This window comes from Rattus norvegicus, chromosome 6, assembly GCF_021556685.1.
Source record: "Rattus norvegicus strain SHRSP/BbbUtx chromosome 6, alternate assembly SHRSP_T2T, whole genome shotgun sequence".
Classification (NCBI taxonomy): domain Eukaryota; kingdom Metazoa; phylum Chordata; class Mammalia; order Rodentia; family Muridae; genus Rattus; species Rattus norvegicus.
The window spans coordinates 32,795,848-32,820,814 of NC_141539.1; the positions used below are offsets into that span (position 1 = coordinate 32,795,848).

General features: G+C 45.8%; 1 protein-coding gene across 15 annotated transcripts in view; it reads left to right on the forward strand.

The window, feature by feature from the left end:
- Positions 1-10,613: 10,613 nt before the first annotated feature.
- Positions 10,614-24,967, forward strand: part of Dtnb (dystrobrevin, beta) — a 197,064-nt gene continuing 182,710 nt past the window's right edge. For 13 of the 15 annotated variants that reach the window (XR_015621994.1, XR_015621996.1, XR_015622001.1 and 10 more), the window contains exon 1: positions 10,614-10,828. The gene's annotated coding sequence lies outside the window, so the exon portion shown is untranslated. Of the gene's footprint in view, positions 10,829-11,148; positions 11,434-24,967 lie in introns of those variants that run through there. The other 2 variants (NR_172013.1, NM_001393801.1) reach the window with 2 other exon arrangements.

The following is a 24,967-nucleotide window of genomic DNA, read 5'->3' on the forward strand; positions in this document are numbered from 1 at the left end:
ACAAATAGATGATTTGAGTCCCTGCTGGGAAGTAGTAAGATGGCAGCTGATTCCGTTATGCTATTTAGAAGAACAGTTTAAAATGTAAGAATTAGGGGCTGGAGAGATGGCCCTGTGGTTAAGAGCATGTACTGCTCTTGTAGACTAGATGGCTTGCAACCACCTGTAACTTCAATTCCAGTGGATTTGATTGTCGTGGTGATTTTTCAACTGCACTGCTTTGAGCTTCCGGGGAGTCGCAGATGTGCTCTCAACCACGAGCTGTCATGGGTCTGAGAATGGAAAACTCTCGCTCACAGGCACACATGCATGCGCGCACGCACGCACGCACACCACTTAATCTTAAGCTGCCTTGGCTAACTCAGTGACTAGGCACTGTTAAACAAGGACCTTCAGTATCAGTACATGCAGATTCCTAATTAAATCAAAGTATCAGAAACACTCCTCTTCATCCAATGGCCTCTGTGGGTACCTGCATGCATGTACACACACCCATATACAGACATATTCATTATTAAATAATAAAACAAATCTTTAAAGTCTAAGAACTTTTTTCTCCTGTAGAATTCCATTCACTTTGGGACCTCAGGTGACTGTGGGTAGCAGAAAGCCTGGGTTGCAAGACCCAGATAAGGGACAATGTCAGCTAGGTCAGAATGTGCAAGATTGTCTCCTTCAAGGATCTGGTAATGGAAGCTGACCTGAGTGTACCTCAGGTTCTTCCCACAGACCTCTCATCCTCCCTTCAGCTAAACTAGCTTTTCCTTCCTTCCTTCCTTCCTTCCTTCCTTTCTTTCTTCCTTCCTTTCTTTCTTCTCTTTTTTTTAAGACAGCATTTATTTCTCTGTGTAGCCGTCATTGTCCTCCAACTTGATCTGCACATCAGGCTGCCCTTGAACTCCAATATCTGCCTGCCTTTGCCTCCCAAGGGCTAGGACTACAGCCATGCACCACTACCACCAGGCTAGTCCGGCTTTCTTACACAGTTGCCATAGGTGTCCTGAATTTGAGGAACTTGCAACCTAGTTGAGGAATCAAGGGACATGTGTGAACCAACTGCAAACACTAACCCAGGGTGACAGTTGATCTTCACGGTCAGCTCGACGAGATTTGGAGTCACCTGGGAGATACAGTGCTGTGTGTGTCTTCACTCTTTCAAGAGTAGGCATTTTTTCCCAAAGCATTTTAGATGATTGGTGTGCAACCAAGATGTTCTAACTTGGAGATTTAACCAGAGAGGGAAGACATACCCTGAATGTTGGTCTCTTGTGGTCTGGAGTCCCAGACTGAATAAGAAGGGAAACACGAGGCACCCAGCTGAACGACAGCATCTATCTCTCTCTGTTTCTCGGGTACAGTGACTAGATACCTCATGCTCCTGCTGCCTCCCTACTGTGATGGACTGTACCCTTCTTAAATCCAGAGCCAAAAGAACCCCCTTTTGTCACAGCGTGAGGAAGTACTGAGCACACCAAGCAATCTGCTGACAGAGGCTGAAGTCGATGCCTTCGACCTGATCTCAGCAAACTGTATTTGATTTTCTTTTTGTTTGTGACATAATCTTTCTATGTAGCCCCTGGCTGCCTTGTTGGGAGCTCATGTCCACTAGGCTGGCCTCCATTTCCTGCTGGTCTTTCTGCCTCTGTTTCCTGAGTCACCATCCACTGCTTGCATCAGAGTTGGAGTCGGGCTCTGAGTGGTGTGAATGGAGACAGAGGGTGGATGGATCCTGATCTGTGGCTGTGGGGGGGCCTAAGGGATGTGGCAGGGATTAACACTGAGTACGAGGGAGAGTTAGTGAATCATGGAGGTAGAAGATGGAATGGATGAACTGGGCTGAGGAAGTGAGGGAGAAGAAGATAGATTTCATTCTTGTCAGGCCAAAGGCAGATGTGGCCAAAGGACAATCTGGACCTCCCTGGGTGAAATCTGTTTCCAGAGACTTCTGGACTGAACAGGGAAGTGGTTTCATTCTGAACACTTGAAGGAGTAGTTGGTGTGATGGGGTGGGTTCCAGCTCCCAGGAATCTCTGAGTGTTTGGGTAGCAGAGGCAGAATGGGTGGCTGAGGATGCTGGGCTGCGGGTTTCCATGTGCCACATGGTTTTGCTCGGTCCCAGCTGGAAATAAGAATAGTAACTGGTTGTCTTGCTTTTGTTTTTGTTTTTGTTTTTGTTTTTGTTTTGGTCTTGATGTTCCTGAATCTTCGTGCAAGGTAGAACATCTCAATGTGAGAAAACCCAATTTCTCTAGACCAAACAGTGGCACAGTGGCTTTAACCCATTTCAGAAGCACCTATGATGTAACGGGAGCCATCGAGACCCCAGAGCAGCCCATTTCCCCAAGAACTGGTCTCATGTGGAATTGGATTGAAGGTTGGCAGCCCAGGCCTTGAATCCTCGAGTTATGAGACTAGCATATGAGTAGCACTGTGCTTCTGGTCTGAGCTCAGAGCTGCTGCACCAACACAGGGCAGAGACCGACCCCAGCAGACCTAAGGAAATTCCTGACATGGAGGACTTGAGAAGCAGAACTGGCCAAGGAAGAAAGAGAAGAGTCAATATGGCTGCTAAAAAGCCCTTCCCTGAGAGGAAGGAAGTATGCTCCTCTTTCCTCCTCAGTGCCAGCTGGGATGTCAAAGCTAATATTTCAAAGCTGTCCAAAGCTGCCTGGAAGCATTCTGGAGTTTAGAACAGTCAGCCTCCCCTTCCCCTCAGCACCTGCCCAAGGACCCAAGTGGAGTTGCTGTTTAAGCTCATATGCCCTTAATTGGCGGAACTGAATTGTCTCTATTCTGTCTTGGTCTCCCCTGCCCTTTGCGCTATTCCTGCAGCTGGAACCTCCCCAGGTAATTAAATGTAACCAATAGAGAAACTAGACCCCTTTCCCCCCATCCTCTGTTTGCTCTGCATATTATGTCACCACTTAAACTGCAGTTAGCAGCTTAAACAAATTTGGTTCATGTAGGTGGCGCTCCAGAGTAGGTAATTTCCCAAAGCATGTTGGGTGATTGATGTCCATCCAGGTTAATAGCGAAAGCCATTCCTCTTGTGCAGATTAAGAAGCTGAGCTGGAAATGAGGTTCAGCTGCTGGTGTACTAGCATGTGTTTGCCTAGCTAGAATGACGAGGCTGTGGGCTTGAACCCCAGGACCAAATAAATTGAGTATGGCGGCCTACATCTATAATTTCCTATCTTGGGTGGTGGAGGCAGGAAGTGCAGGATTTCAATATCAGCCTCTAATATCTAGAGATTTTGATGTTAGCCTGGGATAAATGAGACCCTGTATAAACAAAAACAACAATACCCCCACCCCCACCCCACCCCCAAATAAAAACAAGAAAAAAGGAAAGTTGCTTACATCAGCTTGTCAGGGAAGGTATATCTGTAATCCATCACTCTGGAAACCTCAGAGTGGATCCTGAGTAGGATCTCAGTAGGATCCTGCGAGTTCAAGGCTAGCCATATCTATATAATGAATTCCAGGCCAAGCAAGACCTTGTCTAAGAACCCAGCTGCGCAGGGGCTAGAACTGGCTCAGTAAGCACTCAGTAAGCACTTTGTGTAGGCACAAAGCCTGAGTTTGACTCTCCAGAACCTACATAAACAGCCAGGTATGGTGGTGTGAGCCTGTCACCTTGGCAGGGCAAGGGTTAGCAGGTAGATCTCGAGGGATTGTTGGCCAGCTAGGCCCGCCAAAACAGCAGGCTTCAGGTTCAGTGAGAGACCCTGTCTCAGGAAACAAGGTACAGAGTGATTGAGAAGGCTTCCTGTGTCATCAAACCCTAGCTAGCCTCCACATGCGCGCGCGCGCGCACACACACACACACACACACACACACACACACACACACACACACACACACACACAGACACACAGACACACAGACACACAGACACACACACACACACACACACACACACACACACACACACACCTGGGTGTGGTAGTTCACATATGTAATCCCAGAATTCAGGAGGCTGAGGAGGTAAGGCCTGCCTGGGCTACATGGAAGTCTGTTTCAAAAGCAAAGCAAAATCAACCAAACGAACAAATCCAAAAAGCAAAACAAAACAACCACCACCACTAAAAAATATTGCATCAAGGGGATGAAAAAGTGGTTTAGCAGTTAAGACCACTTTCCAGAGGACCAAGGTTCAATTCCCAGCATCACATAGTGACTGACTCACAGCTGTAATTCCAGGTCAGGGCATCTGATGCCCTCTTCTGGCTTCCTTGGGCACTCATTTACATGGTGCATAGACATACATACATGAAGACAAAATACTCATATGCATAAAATAATTTAAAAGTTAAAAAGATTGCATCAACATTAACAACGTGTTAATCTTTCCAGGTGTCTGATGCTTCCTGGTAACTATTGGTAAACTAGCAAGGTGCCCAAGGCTTCCTTGGCTTCCATGGTTTGGCTTCTCAGAGTCATCTTTGGGGTGCCACTGAGCATTCTGTCCTCACCACATCTGCCCAACACATGTAATGGCAATGACAGATACCCCTGTGACCATGGCTTCCAACAATTACAATGGGGTAACCCAGTCCATCCTGACCTCAGCTCCATCCCCAAGTCTGGCTTTGTTGAACACATGGCTGCCATTCACAAGGTGAATCTGAGGAAGTTTTGTCACTGTGAGTTTGCCTCCAGTTTTCACAGACTCAGAATGCTCCTATCGTGGAGAGAGTGGGGCAAGGCCATTGTCCCTGTGCTGTCTTTCTTCCTGGTCACCCTAGACCCATCCAGAGGTCCCTAGTTTGTTTCTATCCCTTCTTCATTCCACATTCGTATAAGACTGAAAACCTGCAGACTCAATGTTTAACTTTCGGGTGTTAATGTTTTCAAATGGTTCCCGGCATGCAACAAGAACTCATTTATGTTTTCCAAGTTGCCCATGTCTTCCCTGGAGGGCCACCCCTTTCTGCTGTGTTGTGAGAGGTAGCAACTCCCTCTGCATTCTATGAACTCCTCTGCCCTGTCTTGTCTGAGCAAGCATCCTCCCTGAGCTCCCTATCCTGCCCGGCGCCCTCATGCTTTCTCCTTTTGATTACTGGCTGCTGGACCCTTTCCAGTCCCTGTCGTGCCATCAGTAAGCTGCAGAGAACAGAATGGCGCACATTATGGGGTCAATTTCCTGTCACTAGGCAGAGGTGAGCTGGCTCTGTCATTTCCGTGTTATTCTGTCTGCACATCTGAGGTGGCTTATTGTTAGGAAAGATGATCCTGGAAGCCAGACGGAGGATTTCTGACTTCAAGGACTGTTTTCCTTGAGCTCATTTTATCTTCCTCTTGCCCAAGCCAAAGCTGGCTGGCAGGTGTCTACCTCCCACACGGCTCTCTCACATCCTCTGCAGCTTTGTTCTGCCACTCTCAGCTCACTCCTACCCAACCTGGAGTCACATGACCTCGAAGACTTCGATGTGTACTTCTCCCCCCAGATCACTTACGACCTTGACAATCAAGACTTGGATGCACAGGATGCAAATCAAGCTGGTTCTAGCATCATTTTCTTTTCTTTTTCTTCTAAAGATAGAGTTTCATTGTATAACCCAACCTGACCTGGAATTTATTATACAGCCTAGGTTGACCTTGAATTCATGGTGGCTCTCCTACCTAAGCCACTGAAGGACTGAGATGACAGATGTGAGCCACCATGCCGGGCTTCTGGCATAGATATTTAGAAGTAATTTTACTACTTTCAAAAAGGTATACCGTCCGTTAAGACATTTTTGAAAATATAAACACATACAAAGAAAATTTAAGACACATAATCTTATCACCCAGAAATAACCTCTGCTAATATTTTGGTTTATGCTTGTCCAGTCTTTTACTCAGAGTCACAAAACACACATACTTCATTGGGAACAATAACCCCAATGATCATCATGTTAGCTGGTGGGGTAGCTTGCATTTGTAACCCCTGTACTGAGGAGGCAGAAGCTTGAGGTTCAGGAGTTCAAGGCTTAATAGAGCTACAGACAGTGACACCAGCTCACAATAAAACAAACAAACAAATAACAACAAAGTAATCCTCACAAAATTTGCAATGGACCAGCATTTGGGAGGCAGAGGCAGGTGGGTCTCTACAAGTTCAAGTCCAGCCTGGTCTACAGAGTGAGTTCCAGGACAGCCAAAGCTACAGAGAGAAACTCTGACTCAAAAAAAAAAAAAGCCATTTTACAAGACACGAAACAATCTTTCAAGATGATTATAACTGGGGCCTGCAGAGACAGCTGTCAGTGAAGCATGGGGGTCTGAGCTCTAGTGCATAAGTTCAGAGCTGAGCGCGAGGAGCACTTGTCATTCCAGTGCTACAAAGCCAGACGGAGATGGGTGGATCCTGGTGGCTGCTGTTGGGCTAGCTTAGCCTACTTAAGAAGCCCCAGGCCAGTGAGGGAACTTGTCTTAAACAAAACCAAGATGGACAGCTCCTGAGGTTGTCTTCTGGCCTCCACACACATGTGTAGCTGTACACAGATCTGCAATATCAAAATAATTATTTCAATTTTATATATTTATGGGCTGCCATGGGATAATCTGACATATGCATATGCAGTGGGTGGTGAACAAATCAGGATAGCTAATCTTATCTCTTTAAAACACTTTCGGGCTGGAGAGATGACTCAACAGTTAAGAGCACTGACTGCTCTTCCAGAGATCCTGAGTTCAAATCCCAGCAACCACATGGTGGTTCACAGCCATCTGTCATGGGATCTGATGCCCTCTTCTGGTGTGTCTGAAGAGAGAGTGACAGTGTACTCATACTAATGAAATAAATAAATCTAAAAAAACATTTTCAAAATCTTCAATTAGTGGAATAACTGTACATATTTATAAATGACCATTCGTATTTCAATACGTGTATGCAATATGTGATGAGAAGGTATGGTGTAGCCCAGTGTGCTGGTTATTTATTTATTTATTTATTTTGTCAACTAGACACAAGTTAAAATCATCTGGGAAGAGGAACCTCAACTGAGTAATGTTTCCTCCAGATTGACCTGCAGGCAAGTCTGTAGGAAAAGAAATTTTTTTTGATTAATGATTGATGTAGGAGGGTTGAGCCTACTGTGGGAATTAACATCCTTGGACAGATGGTCCTAAGAAATATGGCTGAGCAAGCTATGGAACAAGCAGAGTTCCTCCATGGTCTCTACTTCGGTTCCTGCCTCCGGGTTCCTGCTTCAAGCTTCTGCCCTGAAATCCCTCTGTCTCCTCAGAGGAAATCAACCCTTTCCTTTCTAAGTTGTTTTAGGTCTGATAAAAATCAGCAATGGAGAATGAAACGAGGACGTTATTGGGTGTTATAGCCAAGAGGGCTTTACAAGACCCAGGGTAAGGAGATACACCAAGAAGTTTTTAGTTTTAGCTCTTACATTTAAGACGTTGAAATCCTAACTCCCCAGTAACCCAGTATCTGTCTTTGGAGACAGGGCCTTAAAGGGTTAATTAACTTAAAATGTGGTAATTAGTGGTAGGCTCTATAAGATCAGGACACAGACAGACAGGAGGGAAAGCATCATGTGGTGATGGCCACCTACAAGCCAGAGAGGGCTGACTGTACCCAACTCTGCCAACCTTATAATCTATTTTTATCCTTTGCTGGTATTTCCTCTCCATGCATTTCTACAAAATGCTGCAGCAGGCTTGCCTGGATTTGTATATTCCTCTTAGAAGTTTGGTACCAACTATTATTGTTAACATGTCTCATGATAAAGTATTCTGCAAAGAAAAGTGTTGGAAATTGGTTCTAATGCTTTGATTCAATTGGGAATCCGCGTCTTCAACAATTGGGAATCTGCATCTTCATTTTTCTTTTTTCTTTTCTTTTTTTTCTTTTTTTTTCGGAGCTGGGGACCGAACCCAGGGCCTTGTGCTTGCTAGGCAAGCGCTCTACCGCTGAGCTAAATCCCCAACCCCAGGAAATCTGCATCTTCAAACGCTGAAGGTCCTTGTCCCCAGTTGTTTTTGATCAATTGATAAAGATGCCAGTGGCCAATGGTTGAGCAAAGGGAGACAGGGTAGGACCCTTCGAGTTGTGCAGGCTAGGATGCTGGGGGGTAGAGATGCAGAATCGCCATGGAGGGGGCCGTACAAATGGGCCTAGGAGCTGGAGGAGACAGAGCCAACCAGCCATGTGAGATTTTGGGTAAGCGGTCACTTCTCCAATTGGGCTTGGGGTAGCAGGGGAAGTTTTAGAAATACCCAGCCTTTGAGGCAGCCAAGGCATTTTAAAATTGACTGGCGCACGCATGCGCGTGTATGTGTGTTCCATTCATGAATTCAGAGTTCCTGGGTGGGTGACCCTCGGGGAGCATAAGGCAGTGTAGCACAACAAGCTCACCCCATGGAAAAGCTTCAAGATGAAACATCTTTGCTTGCACTTTTATAAGCTAAAATCCATTTAGGAGCCAGAGATATGGAAAAAGATGGGGACAAAGAGTGGATACAAGGGGTTAGGGGGAATTTGCGTGCATGTAAGCGTGTGTGCATGGGGGGTGAACTGAGTCAGATTCGTGAACAACAGGCTTTAGAGTGGAGGCATGCCACAAAGCTGAGGGACTTGTGCTAGCAAATGCCACAGAAGGGTCCAGTAATATGAGGACTCCAAAATGGATGATGGCGGTTGGGATGAAATCAGTCATTGATGTGGTCAAGAGTCACAGCCATGGCTGGACAGGCTGCCGAAGAGGTGTGTGTGGGGGGGACTTTTCAAGGGCGTTTAGGATGGAGAACACAGAGGGAGTGGTAGCTGGAGCCGAATCTTCCTCCCTAGGATAAGTAAGGTGAACGCTATAGATGACTAGGAAAACTATAGAACTATAGACTGTAGAATGCTAAAGACGACTAGGAAACAACCAGGAAAGACACTGATAATCTTGAAATATGAGGCGGAAAATGGGCGAACATGTTTGAAAGTTGTTGTGAGGATGTGAAGTGCTTCAAGAGATAAAAGGCTGTTAACACAAGTGTAAATTAGTGAGCTCTAGAGAAGTTTGTAAGAGCCCACTTCAAACTTGAGATAAGACGTGAGGCAGTGAGATAGAAGAAATAAGGTGTTTATTGATTTACCTTGACACTGGCTCATCCTGCAGCATGGCCTCACACCCAGAGTGATCCTTCTGCCTCAGCCTTCTGAGTGCTAGGAATTACAGGTGTTTGAGGCCCCGTACTGGGTTCCTATAGCTTCAGTTTCACAGTCTACCTCATTGCCAGAGTCAATGTTTTTACCCATCAGTGCCTTCCCCATAGCAGGAGCTCGATACATGGTAAGAAACTAAATGTCTCTTGACATAGTCGGAATATCCTTACATGGTTGGAGCAGTCACCACCCAGCAACCAGTGAGTCTCCTCCGACATGCAAAGCAGCCACACGATTCCTGTGTAAAAAGTAATGTATTCCCTCCCCCTCAGAAAAAAAAAGTTATCAACACAGCACTGACTGCCTTCACCATAGGAATTTAAAAATAGATTGTGAGAAGAGGAGGAAAAGGGTGTTCTAGAGGCAGCCCGACAGTGTGATCGAAGCAGGTGGCACGATCTGCTTTTCCAGAAGGTGCCAGAAAGCTTCAAAAAGCTTCCCTAAAGCACAAAGGCCTGGAGCTGCTTCCATTCACACATGCACGTTCACATACACCAAAAACCTAAGGGATATTGCTGTTGTCTTAATGTTGAGGGGAAATTTTTTGATTTTTGAGACGTTAAAAGAAGACTTCGATGTCCCTAAAGAAGGATTCTATAAAAAAATGGCAATATGAGGGGCTGGAGAGATGGCTCAGCAAAGAGCACTTGCTATGTTATCCGAGGACCTGCGTTTGATTCCCCAGCATCCATCCACACTTCACAGTTCCAGGGGATCCAAAACACTCTTCTGGCCTCCGGGGGCACTCACGGGGTGCAAACATTGCAGCCCAAACACTCATACACATAAAATAAAACATAAATGCTTTAAAAAAGGATAGATGAGTTGGTAATAAATATAGATACATAAATAAATGAAGCTTTGTCGCCCCTGCTCCCTTGTCCAAGCTGTTTAATGTCCAAATACTCCCACTTTCAGGAACTACTGAACGACTAAGCGGAAAGTAATCTGTCCCTCCTCATCCTCTCACCGCATCCGGCTGTGGCTTGCCTTTGCGCAGAGGACCGGACTCGGTCCTTCGCAAGGCTGCTCTTCTCCCTAAGTTATGCGCTCTTGGGGACCAGGGCCGTGACCCAGATCGTGTCCACCGGGCACCAGGCGCATGAGTTAGTGCTCAAACGAGCCTGCTGAGGCAATGTGGAAAGTCACTCGGGGGAGGACCCGGCGCTCGAGGCGCGGGTGAATGATTCACCGGGTATTTCTTCGCATTCCTTACGGTTCAGTCACGTCGGCGCAGCACCCAGCCGCCCGGCAGCTACCTGTGGAGTGGAAGCGCACCTCCGCCTCCACCTCCGCCTCCGCGGCCAGCGCACAGCAGAGGCCCGGAGGGGGCGCGCAAACCCGCGGGAGGGCACTCGGCCGCCTCCCCGCCCCCTCTGGCGGCGGAAGCCCCGCCCCTCCGCGCGCCCGCCCTCCGCGCGCACCCGCCCTCGCCCTCGCCCTCGCGCCCTCGCGCCGGGGGCGGGCTCGCTGCGCGTGCCGGGCGGGGAAGCGGCGCGAGCCGGCGCCAGGAACGTTCGCCGCGGGGGCGGCTCCGGGGCCTGAGTGGGCGCCGCCGCCTCAGTCGCTGCCGCTGCTTCAGCTGCCTCTGCCGAGGGGGCCGGGTCGGAGGAGGCTGCGGCCGCCGGAGAGCCACGCGACGGCCCCTCAGCTTCGGCCGGGAAGCGAGCCAGGTGGGGAGTCCGCCGGGGCTGGAGGAGCGAAAAGGAGGGCTGCGGGGTGGCGGAGCGCGCGGCCCTGGAACGGCGACCCTTGGGAGACCGCACGCCGGGCCGGAGAGGGCTCTCCGGTCACCCGGGCGCGCGGGGGGCCGCGGAGCGCAGAACCCGGCTGCGCGCGCTGCTGATGCAGCCTGAGCCGGACTTGCGGGGAGGAGGCTCAGCGTTAGGTGCTGAAGGGGGCGAAGGCGGCAGGTCCTGGCAGAGGGCAGGTGAGGTAGGCAGGCCCTGGCAGAGGGGAGGGAATTCATTCCAGATCACCTCTCAGTGTCTCCCGAGGCTCCCGGTAGACGAACCTGTCTACTCAGGTCACCTCTGATGGGCACAGTGTCCCGAGAAGAGCGAGGATGCAGCTGACGAATGCTTACTGTTAAATTCCTGTGCCAGGCCTTGGGGAATCAGGGAGACCTTTCTAGCATTCTCTGCAAGCGTTTATTGATTAGCTACGGAGCAGGAGAGAACCGCGGTCAGCGCCCGGGTCACGACTTTATCACTCTCAACCATCATTTATTTGCTGTTGAAGTGCTGACAGTCCGGCTGTGAAAGTATACACACAAAATGTAAAGTGCTCTATTTTATGTTTCTTGTTCTGTTCACTTCAGGTCTCTTTAGGATTTTCCCAGCCCTGGGAAACTGGGCCGTAAGTTGCTTGGCTTGTGGAGAAAGTAAGATACTTGAGGAAAGCTGGTGGGAGCTATTGGGAAGAGATTTGAAGGGTCTTACTGACATTTAAAAGAGAGGGGAAAGAAATTTGGAAGGAGAATCTTGCCTTCCCAACTAGAATTAAGCTCCGCGCCTGTTTTCTGCCCAGTCCTCAGGATGTGGCCTGGATCCCGAAAGCCCTACAATGGATGCCCACTGCAGGAGTGGATGGAGGGACCAGGGTTTGATACATTTGATATGAAGTAGTGTCAGTCTCTGTAGAGTTAGGGATGCTCGCTGGCTTCCTTTGGTCCTAGGATTCTCTTTTTGCCTTCTCAGGTAACCCAGGGTTTTAGACGCTAAACCAGTGGCTTAGGTGGCAGACTCCGGTGGCTTGTGGCCACTTCTTCATCCACGCGGTTCTTGTATGTTGTGCACCAGAAGCTTGTTCTTTGGGTGGCTGCTTGAAGTCAGGTTCCGGTCCTTCTCTCATTGGCCTTTTCCCCCCTCCTCTGTCGTTTGAGGAGGACTGGAGGGAGCTTTTGCCTAGAGAACACTTTATAATTTCTATCCTGCCTCTTGGATCTTGGTTCTGAGGTGAGAGAATGCTTAAGTCTCTTCAGGTCTGTAAGGGCTGGAGTTCTGTCCTCTGCCTTGCTTGGACTCTCCAGCCCCATACTGCTGCTTCCTTTCCCTGGCTTGCAATGCCTGTTGGATTACTTTGCTTGCCAAATTAAAACTTGACCTTTTATGTGTTCTCTGAGGATTTTTATCAGACTTAAGTGGAACTGCCTCTGAAGGGGTTGTGCAGGCAAGGTGGTGCTGGCAGGGTCTTTAGCTTCACTGAATTTTGCCCGGGAGACAGAATATAGTTAAAATATTAGAGTGCGCAGGATTTCCAGTTACCCTTTATTTCATGTCTTCAGATGTTAACATATCTGACCCTTAGTCTCCTTATATAAAAAATAAGAGCAATATTAATCCAAATTTGTCATTGGATATATAGAAGCCTTGAAGTATATTCATTTAGTTCATTTTAATTAGTATTTGCATTTCAGGGTACAACCATTAAGTCTCTCTTAGGTTTTGTTTTGGGGTGCCTATGTGGCTTTGCAAATTTGGGTGTCTTGTTTCGGGCACTTCTAATATTTTATTTAGATATTTAATTTACATTTATTTGAAAATAAACCCTCTACCCCCGGTTTTTGAAGCAGGGTCTTGCTGAGTAGTAACCCCAGCTATATTGGTACTCGAAATACAGTAGCCCAGGCTGTAAGTTGACTTTGAACTGTGGCTATCCTTCTGTTAGTCCTTCCTGTGAAGCACCATGGCTGGTTAAAACAAACTTTTTGTTTGTTTGGGTTAAAGATAGGGTCTCTCTCTGTCATTCTGACTTTGAACTTATGTCTATTCTCCTATCTATGTGTCCTGGGATTACAGGTGTGCACTACTGTGCCTTCTTCATGTGTAGTTTACATAGGATAAAATGGATAGACTTTGCATATTGAGTTGGGTATTTTGAAAAAATGGTACATATTGGTGGGCATGGTGGCATATGTCTTTAGATTGAAGTCCTTAGGAGGCAGAGGCAAGCTGATCACTTCAAGTCCAGCTAGGGTTACATAGGAAGACACTGTTTCAACAACAACAAAAAAAGCAAAACAAAGTAACAAAAGTCCCTCCCCCAAGAAAACAAACAAAAAAAGAAAAGACATGTGTACTTTGTAACCTATCCCAATCAAAATATATACTTTTGTATCATGAGAAAGTTAACTCCTGCTGTCTTGGGGACAACCCCTCCCTCTATTTTATTAACTTAAAATTACATAAGCATTAGAGCTGTGGTTTCTAGATGTGCTGGAGGTACGCTGCTGTTCTAGGGTGTCTTTTGCACTGGAGTCTCTCTGTGCTGGCAGCTCCTGGAGTTGCAGTAGTTTGAGCAGTTCAGAATGCATATTTGCTTGTAAATTGCTCCAAATAAAACTCCCTTGACATACCTACTCCTTTTTCTACTCCGGTTACCAGTTTGTTGTTTTCTTCCCAGGCCTTTTTCTATGCATTTTACTTTTTTTGCATGTGTATGTGGTATGGGGGAGTCTGCATATGGTATCCATGTACCATACATTGTATATGCCTGTGAAAGCCCAGAGTTGACACTGGAGGTTCTCAGTTGCTCTCTTACTTATTTATTAAGTTCAGCCTCCTCCTGAACCTGGAGCTGGCCAATTTGGCTAGTCTAGCCAGTCAGCTCGTTCTGATGACTCCTGTCTGTCTCTAGAGCGCTGGCATTGTAGGTGGCTGCTATACCTGCCTGGCTTGTATGCGGGTTCTAGAGATTTGAACTCCAATTCGTATATTTGCGTGGCAAGTGCGTTATCCACTGAGTCATTTCCAGCTCTCTTTGCATTTTACTATAGCATTCTGTCTAGGTTGCTCTGTAGACTTTTTTTTTTCATGTTGGAACACAAGACCTGCGTAGTCTTTACTGTGTGATTTCTTAATGTATGTTGCGCACTGTACTTAGTATATTTAAGCCTCTCTTATTATTGGCAGTGAATGGAAATCAAATACACCTTCTAGTCTGAGACTTTTCTTAAAAACAAAAATGTAATGTTTGTCATAAATATATGAAAACTTCTTTTCTAAGTGGCTGTGTATGCTCAGAAAAAAATTCTCAAGCTGGTGATATGACTCGGCAGGTAAAGGCACCTGTTGCTAATCCTGATGGTCTCAGTTCAATTCCCAAAACCCTTGTGTTGAAGGAAAGAACTGATTCCTGTGGTTGGCCTCTGACCTCCATCTGCTATAGCATGAGGGTACCCACACACATACACCCATACAAACAAGGGTAATAAAGGAAAAAATTGAAAATAAATATGTCTTTATGTCACGCTATGAATTATATTTCTGGTTTCTTTTACTTGGTAATATGCATTTATACCTGCTTATGGACTGATGACTTATTTCCTTTTAGTAACAAATAATATTCCAGTCAGTGGAAATACCAGTTTGTTTATTCACTCATCCAGTGAAAAGTCTTGGTAATTCTGAATAGAACTGTTGCAATCTTCTGTGTGCATGTTATTTTGTAGATACAAGTTTTTTTTTTAACCCACTTGGATAAGTTATGAGTACAACAGTAGATCAGAATATGCCAGATCAAATATATGTTTGGCTGTATATGCCAGATCAAATATATGTTTGGCTGTATATGACAGATCAAATATATGTTTGGCTGTATAGGAAACTGCCAAGCAGGCTTCTAAAGTGATTACCATTTTGCATTGGCAATAAATTTTAACATTTATATCCAAGCGCCCTGAATGTATATGTGAAATCAGTTTTGTCTTGCTGTCTATGAATTTACTCACTAAGTAAATACTCAGTTACTGCTGTCCTGACTGGCTCTTAGCATGGTTTCTCTCCATGCATTTTGAAATTTTGCCTTACAGATTCATTCTGCTTTGAGTGTCTTTTAGTTTCTTGTTTCGGTACTCACCTTTTTGCCTATTACACGTGGGATTTCAGGTGTTCAGCTGTCCTGCAGGGGTCTCAGTCTAGAATCAGGTGTAGTAGAGGGTCAAGGTTCCTGTCCTTACAAATGTATGTCCTGGTTCGATTCCTGGCCAGGAGTGTTTGCACCTAGCCCCTTTTCTCAGCCCATACCATTACTAAACTGAATTCTAGGCATTGAGTGACAGTGCATTTTAAGCTTCTTTTCAGCTCCAGTCTCATCCCTGCTCCTCAGCGCTGAGTCTGGCTTGGCTGCCTTGTATTCTCCACCCACCTTTGCTTGGAATCGTGTTCCCCTGCGATTCCCCAGTACCAGTTCTGGACTCAGAATCCAGCCAGCCTGTAGCTTTATCCTGCTCATAATCATGTCTCTTGTAGTGCTCCTGATGGAACACTGGAAGGTTTTCTTGTTTCTTAAACCTTGTCTTTTGATTTCTACTAACATTTTTTTTTTCATTGATTTGAAGCAAAGGGGTTTCAACTAGGTGTCTCCTATGCTGAATAGAGAGGTCTGAATTGAACAGACGGTCTTGCCATTGTCTTCTTATGGTTGCCTCTTCATGTACTAGAGTTGAAAAAGGGCACTAAAATTTTTTTTTCCTGAGTAGAAATACTTACATTATTTTGCTAGTAGCTGTAATCTTTTTAATTCAGTTTTTAAAAAATTTATTCACTTTACATGCTGTTCACTGTAATGCTTGCTGAAGCTTTTTGGTCAATCTCATCAATTTAAGGATGTTTCTTCTGTTTTGCTTTGTGTTTTTACTGAGTATTGAATTTTATTAATGTTGTACTTATGACATTTGTTGAAATGATTTTTCTTTTCTTTTCTTTTAGTATGGTAGAAATAGGGTAGAAATAGGTAGAAATGGGGCTGGAGAGATGGTTCGGTGGGTAAGAGAACTAGCTGCTCATCTCAAAAACCTGTAATTGATTCCCAACACTCATGGTAGCTCGTAACCATCTGTAACCCCAGAATCAGGGCATCTGGCACCCTCTTCTGGCCTCTGTGAGCCCTGGGCAAGTGAATGGTGCAGACATACATGTAGGCAAAGTAGCCATATACATAGAAATAAAAAATAAAAAATTTAAAAGTAAGAGAAATAAGATGGACCACTGTGGGTGGTAGTTAACTGAAATACATGTCTACACTTTAATTCTTTTCTTTGAACAGAGTCTCAGTTCGTAAGCACTGGCCGGCCTAGAACTCACTACGTAAGCCAGGCTGGCCTCAACTCACAGCAGTTCTGCCGCCTCAGCCATCCAAATGCTGGCATTACAGATGTTCGGTACCCTGGTCAGTTATGTCAAGTTTCTTTTATATTTTCTGAGACAAGAGTTCCATGTTTGGCTGCATACTCACTGCGTAAGCTGGGGATAGCCTTGAACTTCCGATCCTCCTGCCTCCGCCTCCTGATTGCTGGGATTATAGATTGAACCACTAAGCGTGGTTTTTGCAGTGTTGCTGTTGGAACTCAGGGCTAGTAAACATTGCAAGCATTTCCTGCATGCTGGTTCAAGCATACTGCAGTAGAGCTGCATTTCCAGCCCCTTGAATTTATGTGCACTACTGTCTATAAATTAAAACTGTGATAATCAGGTTTGTAGCTGAGTGTCACTATGGTCAGAGTGCCTGGTAACTGACATTTGTTAGGCTCACAGGTTGGGCCAAGCATCGTGCTAGACATTTCGCACGATTCGTTTGCTAGTTAGCATAGCCCCGTTAAGGTTAAGTTCAGCTCTCCCGAACTCTGTGTGGTTGTAGAGTGTGCTACTGAATGTTTTTTTTTTTTTTTTATTGGAACCCAGAGAGTGCTTTCAGATTTGTTACGAGAAGCTATCTAGGGTTTTACATTTATTTTCCCTGGCACCCCTTTGAACCTGAAAGAGAAAAGAATAAGAATTAGAGGAAGGGTATTTGAGAATTTTCCTGAAATGAGCGAGGGAGTTAGGTTTTCTTATTAAAGGTGGATTTGACTGTATTAGTCACAGTCTGAGCTTAGAAGGAAGTCTGACTGATTTTGCAGGAGAAGTCTGACTGATTTTGCAGGAGACCGTGTGTTTGCACATGGCTTTTCCGGAGTGCTTTGTGCATACCTGTGTCTCTGCTAGTGCATGTGGAGGCAAGAGGACAACCTGCGATATTGTTCCTAGGGCACCATTCACCTTGGTCTTTGAACTAGCTTCTCCTACTGACTTCAGCTGGCAGATTTGGCTTGTCTGGCCGACCTGAGAGCACTACAGAACTCCCTGTCTCTGCCTCCTCAGGCCTGAGATTATAACAGCTTGTCACTAAACCTGGTTTATTAATTTACTTATCTCTTTGCTCGTGTGTGTGTGTGTGTGTGTGTGTGTGTGTGTGTGTGTGTGTGTGTAAGCGTGTGTAAGCCAGAGACTGACTGGTGTGTGCTGTCTTCCTTGAGTTCTTCTCTGCCTTACCGTAGCCAGGTCTCTCACCTGACTCCAGAGTTTGCTGATTTAGCTAACCTAGCCAGTCAGCTTGCTCTAGGGAGCCCCATCTCATGAGTGTGGGCTGCAAGGGCCATTTCAAAATAACGTGGGTGCCGGGAATCCAAATCCCAGTCCTCACGCTGTGTGACCAGTGCTTTACACCAATGAGCTTTTCCCATCCAGCCCCCAGGATGTTTTTAAAAACACGAGTCATGAATTCAGATATTGGTACCTGTAAGGCCAGTGCTGAGCCAGCTCCTAGCCTATACCTGAGTGCTCTGATGTGACAGAGGGGCAAAGGTTAAGAAACTGACACACCAATTCAAAGGAAAGGAAGGCTCCTTTCACACTTACTGCAGTACACAGATGTGCAGGAAACATTCCCAGAGTGGCCTCTCCTGCTCCAGTCTTCGTGCTGTGGCAGGTACTCAACTTCTGCCTGCAGACCAGCTCTGTGGCACAGCGTCTTTCTAGGGGAGAACAGACAGGAGGATTCTTGCTGCCTTCTCCCCCACACCTCATGGAGGGCACCACTGTTTTGGGGATTTCTTTACTTTTTCTTTTACTCCTGTTTGCTTTGCAGAGGGTGATGTTATGGTGATGTAATGATATCATAGACTAACAGTATTGTTTATGCATCGCACGGTGGGATGGAGAGAGAGGGCTTACACCACATCATTAGCTACCTAAAGTAATTGCTTCATAATCTCAGGTCTTCGTCTCCCCAGCTAGTTATAACACCCACAGTCTGACTTGCTCCTAAGGCCTATTTAGTACAGGCCCGACTTCTCATTCTAGGTTTCCTTTGTTTGTTTGTTTTGTTTTTTGAGGCAGGGTGGATCTTGCTGTATTGCCAGGCTGACCTTGAACTCAGCATCCTTTCGTTTCAGCCCCCTGAGTGCTGGGATTCCAGGCAAAGCCACACACCAGGCTGTTTTAAGAGCTGTCACTTCTTCCAAAATTGAGAAGTGACAGGCATGGGAAAAGGTGCTGTAGACGGGGTAACAAGCAAATCAGGCAGTCATGTTTTATTAATAAGTAGCCCATCCATTGACACTTCATCTGATATCTGATGACAGGACTCGGTGGCATATGCTAGGGGATGGGAGCTGATGGTGGCAATACCTCAGCCTACGTAGATGATTCTCCTTCTTGTCTGGTCACCCTGTTTAGAGATACCAAAGCCTATTTCTGTCAGGCTCAGTGGGCTTTCAGATTTGAAGGAAATGAACCTTGCTAAATAGATGACTGGCTTAACAGAATTCCTGCAGAGAAATCGCAGAGTGGATTTTGGTGAAGTCACAGTGCAGGCATACTTGCAGAACAAGGAAAAACAGAGTGGACACTGCTGTTCCCAGCATGAGCTTGTTGTCAATCAACTGCAAAGTACAAAAACAGTGATCTGACCAGATTGATGTAGAATCAGCCAAAAGCTACCAAACGTGCCTGTATAATGATTATGCTGAGTTTATTATGCCTTAAGGTGATACTTGGGGATGTAATAATATCATAGATTATATTGTTTATGTATTTTATTTTAGGTTTTTGGTATTTTTTTGAGACAGGGTTTCTCTGTGTATCCCTGGATGTCCTAGAACTAGCTCTGTAGACAGGGCTAGCCTTCAACTCACAGAGCTTCACCTGCCTCTGCCTCCCTTGAATTCAAGGCATGCAACACACCTCCTGGCTTCCATGTGGACTTTCAGTGTGCTCTCTCGATACTTCTGTTTTCCTAACATACATGAATATGTTGCTTTAAGTATTGCAGCACCAAAGCCAGGCATGGTGCTCCTACCTGCTATACAAGTGCTTGAGAGACTAACTGGGAAGATTGCCATGAGTTTGAGGCCAGCCTGGGCTACATTTAGAGTTCCATACCACTTCAGACCTGTGCTACACAATGAAAATTCTATCTCAAAAACAGAAAACCTACCAGTCATACAAACAAAAGTTTCCGTGTACTGTCTTTAATTCTATATATAGCCTTTGACGTTAGACTAATGCCTAATTTTTAGTAATATTTTTCTACCATATTTTATTTTCTGTATTTTATTGCTGTTTTTAATTTGTAGGTTTTAGTTTTAATATCCATTTCTTAGTCTTTTTCTGTTGTATAAAAGCTACAGGCTTAATCACTTGAGAACGTAAATTATACTCATTTTAGTAGTCAGTCTATAATTTAATTGTGAAAGATTTAGAAAATTTCATGTGTCTGAATTTGTTTTTTGTTTTTGAGGCAGGGTTTCACAGTGCAGCCCTGGTTCAACTGTTAATTGTTATGTAGACCAGGCTGGCCTCAAACTCAGAGATCCACTTGCCTTTGCCTTGGGAGTGCTGAGATCAAAGGCAAGTGGTGCTATGTTTGGCATGTGTCAATAATTGGCGTGTGTGCACGTGCATGCGTGCATGTGTGAAGCACATGTGTGCCTGGTGTCTGCAGAGGTTAGAAGGGACATTGGATTCCCATGAACTGGAGTTTAAGATAGTTCTGGGTTCCATGTGGGTGCTGGGAATTGAACTTGGGTTCTCTGCAAAAGTAACAGGTATTCTAAACCACTGAGCTATCCTAGCCTTTACAGTTCTTTTTTCACACGGAGAGGTTTAATGAGAGAAGAAGAGCAGAGGAAGAGAAGAAGGGCTGGCCATGGGCACGTGGGAGGAAAGAGGGGGTTGGAGAGAGAAGGGACAGGGACAAAGAGGGCACAAGAAGAGGAAGAACAAGAGAGAGCAAGAGAGGAGTAAGAGCTAGCCTTTACAATTTTGTCTGTCTGTCTGTCTGTCTGTCTCTCTATCTATCTATCTATCTATCTATCTATCTATCTATCTATCTATCTATCTTTTCTCTGTGTAGCCCTGACTCTTCTGTTGACCAGGCTTGCCTTGAACTCAGCTCCTTCCTCCTGGGTATTTGGATGAAGCATGCCCTACCGTGCCAGGATGTTTGTGATATTTTAAAACTAAGCATGCAGAATTGAAGACAGACTGAACTGAGAAGCATTTTTGGTCTGGGGAGCAGGAGGCAGAGTCTCTGGTAGACTGAGCTGGCCTCAAACTCTCTGTAGATGAACTTGGCCTTGAACTCCAGACCCTCCTGCCTCTACCTCCCAGTACTGGGATTACAGGTGTGTCCTCCTATTCCTGTTTTTTATCGAAAAATTTTCAGTATGATTTAAGTATGATCTAGTACCTTATCACTTCGTTACTCACCGATGAAGTTTTAGGATTTTCTTACTTTAGGAGGAAAGACAAAATTCAGCATTACATATAGGTTACTCTCCTGTGTGCTTCATCACGAGCCTTCCCATCACGCCCACTTGGTCAGACACTGGCCGTGCTGCTGTGTCTGGCACCTTGCTTTCTCCAGGTCATGAATTTGGGCTACTGCAGTATGTGATGGTCTGTGTTTCCATTTTCCTTTTGTATTTTTCACTTGTATTTGTTTCCTTAAGTAAGCACTCCATTCTTTTTACTAGTGAGCAGCATTGCACTTTAGGAAGAACTAGAGTTTATTTACACAGCCGCTTGTTGGGTTCTTCCTAGTGTTTGCAATTAAAAATAAAGCCATTTTAGAGCTGATTGTGGTGGAGCATATCTTTAATCCCAGTGGAGGTCAGAGAGTGATTTTGTATTTAAAAAACAAAACAAAACAAAACAAAAAACCTAAAACTAGTCAGGGATGGTGGCACACCCCTGTAATGCCAGCAATTGGAAAGTACAGACAGGAAGAACAGGCATCAGAGCCAGCTTTGACTACATAGTAAACAGTGAATTTGAGGCTAGCCTGAGCTACATAGCAAGACTTTGTCTAAAAAACAAAACATTTGGATGGAGGTTTTGTGTGACAAAATCTGAGTTCAAATTGGGCCTCTGGGTCATATAGTAAGAAACTGCCTCGTGATTTCTGGTGCAGCCATTTGTCTGTTGTCCTGTAATTGGAGTTCCCTTTGCTCTCCGTTCTTGTCAACTTTTGCTCTTGTCAGCTTTTTCAATTTTACACCTTTTAATAGATGCACCATGGCATCTCCTTTTTTTGTTTTATGTTCTTATTTTGAAGTTACTGAACATATTTTTCACATTATTACTTATTCTATCTTCTTTGTCCACTTAAAAACATTTATTTATTATGGTTATGTGTGGGTGGAGGTCAAAGGACACGGCTTGCATGAGATGCCTCTCTCCTTCCAACACATGGGTCCCAGGGATCCAACTCAGGGTATGCGGTATGGACCACGGAGCCGTCCTGCTGGCCCATTGGCGACTTTTTAAATTGGACTGTTTTTTTTTTGTTTGTTTGTTTTTCTTTGTTTCCCTTTTTGTCTTGTTGCTTAATCTAAAATTTGTATGCACTTTGAGAAAGTATTATTTCCCTAGTGTGTGCGAGTGTGATGTGAGTGTGGCCACCTGTGCCATGGTGTACACGGTGCCAGAGGACAACCGTGGGAGTCGGTTCACTCTTACTTCTCTCTCTATTCTGGGGATCAGACTCAGCTTACCAGTGTTTTTACTCACTGAGCCATGAAAATTTTTTTTAATTTTATTCTGCTCGTTTTCACTTTTTTATAACTTTGCAGAGTAGTTAGTTTTGATAAAATCCAACGTAGAGAATTTTTTACCTTGTGAGTTGTTTTGGTGTTCTGTGTAAAAACTCGTTCCCTCAGTTTGGCTTTGGGCCTAGGATATCACACAGCCTCTTCTAGGAGCCCAGGGTTTCAGCTTTAAGATTTAGGATACCTTGCTGTGCCCCACACCAAGGGCTCTCGTCTCTTACACTCTGTAGGCTGAGCCTGTGTTACGTCTTCCTTTGCGTGGACAGAAGCCCCTGCCTGACAGGGCGGCTGGATGCGCTGAAGAGCAGACAGGTTTCTGTGGATGTGGCCAGTGGGCATGCTTCTTTGTGTGTCTGCAGGATGAACTACAGGAAAGAGGGTGGGGAGCCCTGAGATCAGGAGGCCATAGAATTTTTGTTGTTCATCTGGATGAAGGTTTTGGCAGTAGAGATGGGAAAACGGGGTGGGGGTTGGATATGAGAGTGATTGGGAGGAAGGAAACGGCAGGGTTTGAAATCAGAGTCAGCTTGTGGCGAGGAGGGTAGAGAGGTATTGGTTGTCTTTGGATGTGGCTAAGAAAAGGCAGAATCCCAGGAGTCCCGTGGAAGGCAGTAAAGAGGTGAGCTCACGTTTATGCAGATACTGATGCTCAAGGCCCTGTCTCCATGGTGGGGCCATAAGGTCAACTGTGATGGTAGTAGGTCCTTTTGGGGTGGTAGGTAGTAGGTCCTTGTTGGGTCTAGAACTGTTGAAAGCCTAAGTACAGAGATGCAGACAACAGCACCCATAAAGCACTGGCCCGGGGGAAGTGATTGACTCACTCAGTTTATGTGCCTCATAAGTTTGGACCTGAGGTAATCTGAGTCATAAGCTTGGTTGAATGAACAGGTATCTGAGTTTCTGCAGGAGCTGATTCTACGCAAGAATGTGAATGCCAGCATTTTGTTTAGGAGGTGAGCCCAGGAAAAACTTGGATAGAGAGACGTGAGATAGGAAATAAGGGGTTGACTATCCGTATTAGTGGTCTCGTAGCTGTAGCCTGTTCTCACTGACAGCCCCTCGGAGACAGTGTGAGACAGGTATCCCAGAGTGGGCGAGGCAGCAGTGGCCCTTCTGTGCCTCCCCATCAGCCATGGGTGAGAGTATTTCTAGGCAGTAGATTTCTAGTCTTTCAGGCCTGTGCTGAAGGAGGTAAGACTCCAGAGCCTGGGTGGGGGAGGGGAGAGGCTGCTGCTGCCAGCCTAGGCTGCAAGGGCTTGTTAAAGCATAGGTGGTGCAGGGGATGAGGGAAGGCTTCTGACACCTTCCTGCACACCTTCTTGCGGTCCCAGCGTCTCCCACTCATTTTCTGTAGCACATCACTCAAGCCTTGTGTTTCAGGCTTACAGGAGTCATTCCACAGCACAGCAGGATTGGCTGCCCGTGTTCGTGAGCCAGCGCCCTGTATCAGCTCTCTTTTCTTATCAGTATATATTGGCCTTCAAGTCCAACACTCTCAAGATCCTTTCCCAGATATGTCTTGCAGTTACTCCAGGCCCAGCAGGTGTTGTTGGTCGAATCACCCCCCTCTCCCTGACGTAGGCACAGTTACCTCCCTGTACCTGTGTGTCAGTACAGACTCACTGATTCTAATGAATACACTGCAATGGGCGATTAGGATGTGTGTGTCAGGGCAGAAAGCACACAGGGAAACTACAGACTCGAGAGACTGTAAACAGAGCTCTGACCCTTTGTGACAAGACTGGCCTCTTAGATGATTTGTTTATTTTTATTGTTCTTTGTGTTTAATGCTTTATTGCACGTATGTGTGTGTGTGTGTGTGTGAGGGCGTCGGATCCCCTGGAACTGGAGTTACAGGCAGTTGTGAGCTACCATGTGGTTGCTGGGAATTAAATCCTGGTCCCCTGGAAGAGCAACCAGTTCTCTTACCTGCTGAGCCATCTCTCCAGTCTTGGCCTCTTGCTCTTACTCCAGGGGTAGGGTTAGGTCTTAGAGGGTCAGCATCTTTCAGGACATAACCCATCACAAGCCTCTGCCTGTTTCAGCAGGAAGGGCTGCCATCTTGTAGCAAGAGGGTCAGCGCTCTGTTTGTAGCTTCTCAAGTCTGTAGATGACCTGTGTACCTAAGCTGCACACAGCCTCTTGATCACCAGCAGCATTCCCCTGTGTGTGGGACTGTTCCTTAGAATCAGTAAGCCTACACCGACACAGTGTTCACTCCCAAATCTCGTTGGTCTATAACAATGGCGCCGTGGCGTGTATCAGTTGTCACCAGACTGAATAGTTTCATGGTACAAATATTCCCGTGTCCGTTGGATTCATTGCCCACCTTAACTCTAGAGTCTCCAGCCTTATCTGTCTGTCTCTGTAGTTTGCGTTTTCATGGGTGTTGCACAGTTAAAATGGTGCTTTTCGTTCCTTTTAGATTAGTCTTTGACTGGGTTTCATTTAGCCCAGGCTGACCTTCATTGTACTCTGTGCTGGGATTACAGGCGCTCCGCCCAGCTCCCAGCTCCAGATTGGCTCCTTTCCTTTAGTAATTTGCACTTCAGTTTCTTCAATGTGTTAATGGCTTCATGGCTCATTCCTCTCTAGAACCGAATAGTTTCTCTTCACCCACTGAGGGCCAATGTGGTTGTTTTCAGGCTTTGGCAATCATGACTAAAGCTGCTATGAACATCTGGGTGCAGCTTTTTGGGTAGATGTACGTTTTCACCATCTCCCCCTAAATACCAAGGATTGTATGATAACAGCACATCCTGTTATGTAAGAACCTGGCCAGCTGCCTGAAGTGGCCCGACCTGTTGCTTCACATTCTTACTAGTGCATGGTATGGCCTGTTCCTTGCTTTGGCTATTTTCATAGGCACACAGTGGTTTCTTGTTTTAATTCTCTGTATGAGCCTGTGTGAGTGTGCCAATGCATGTGAACATGTCTGGGG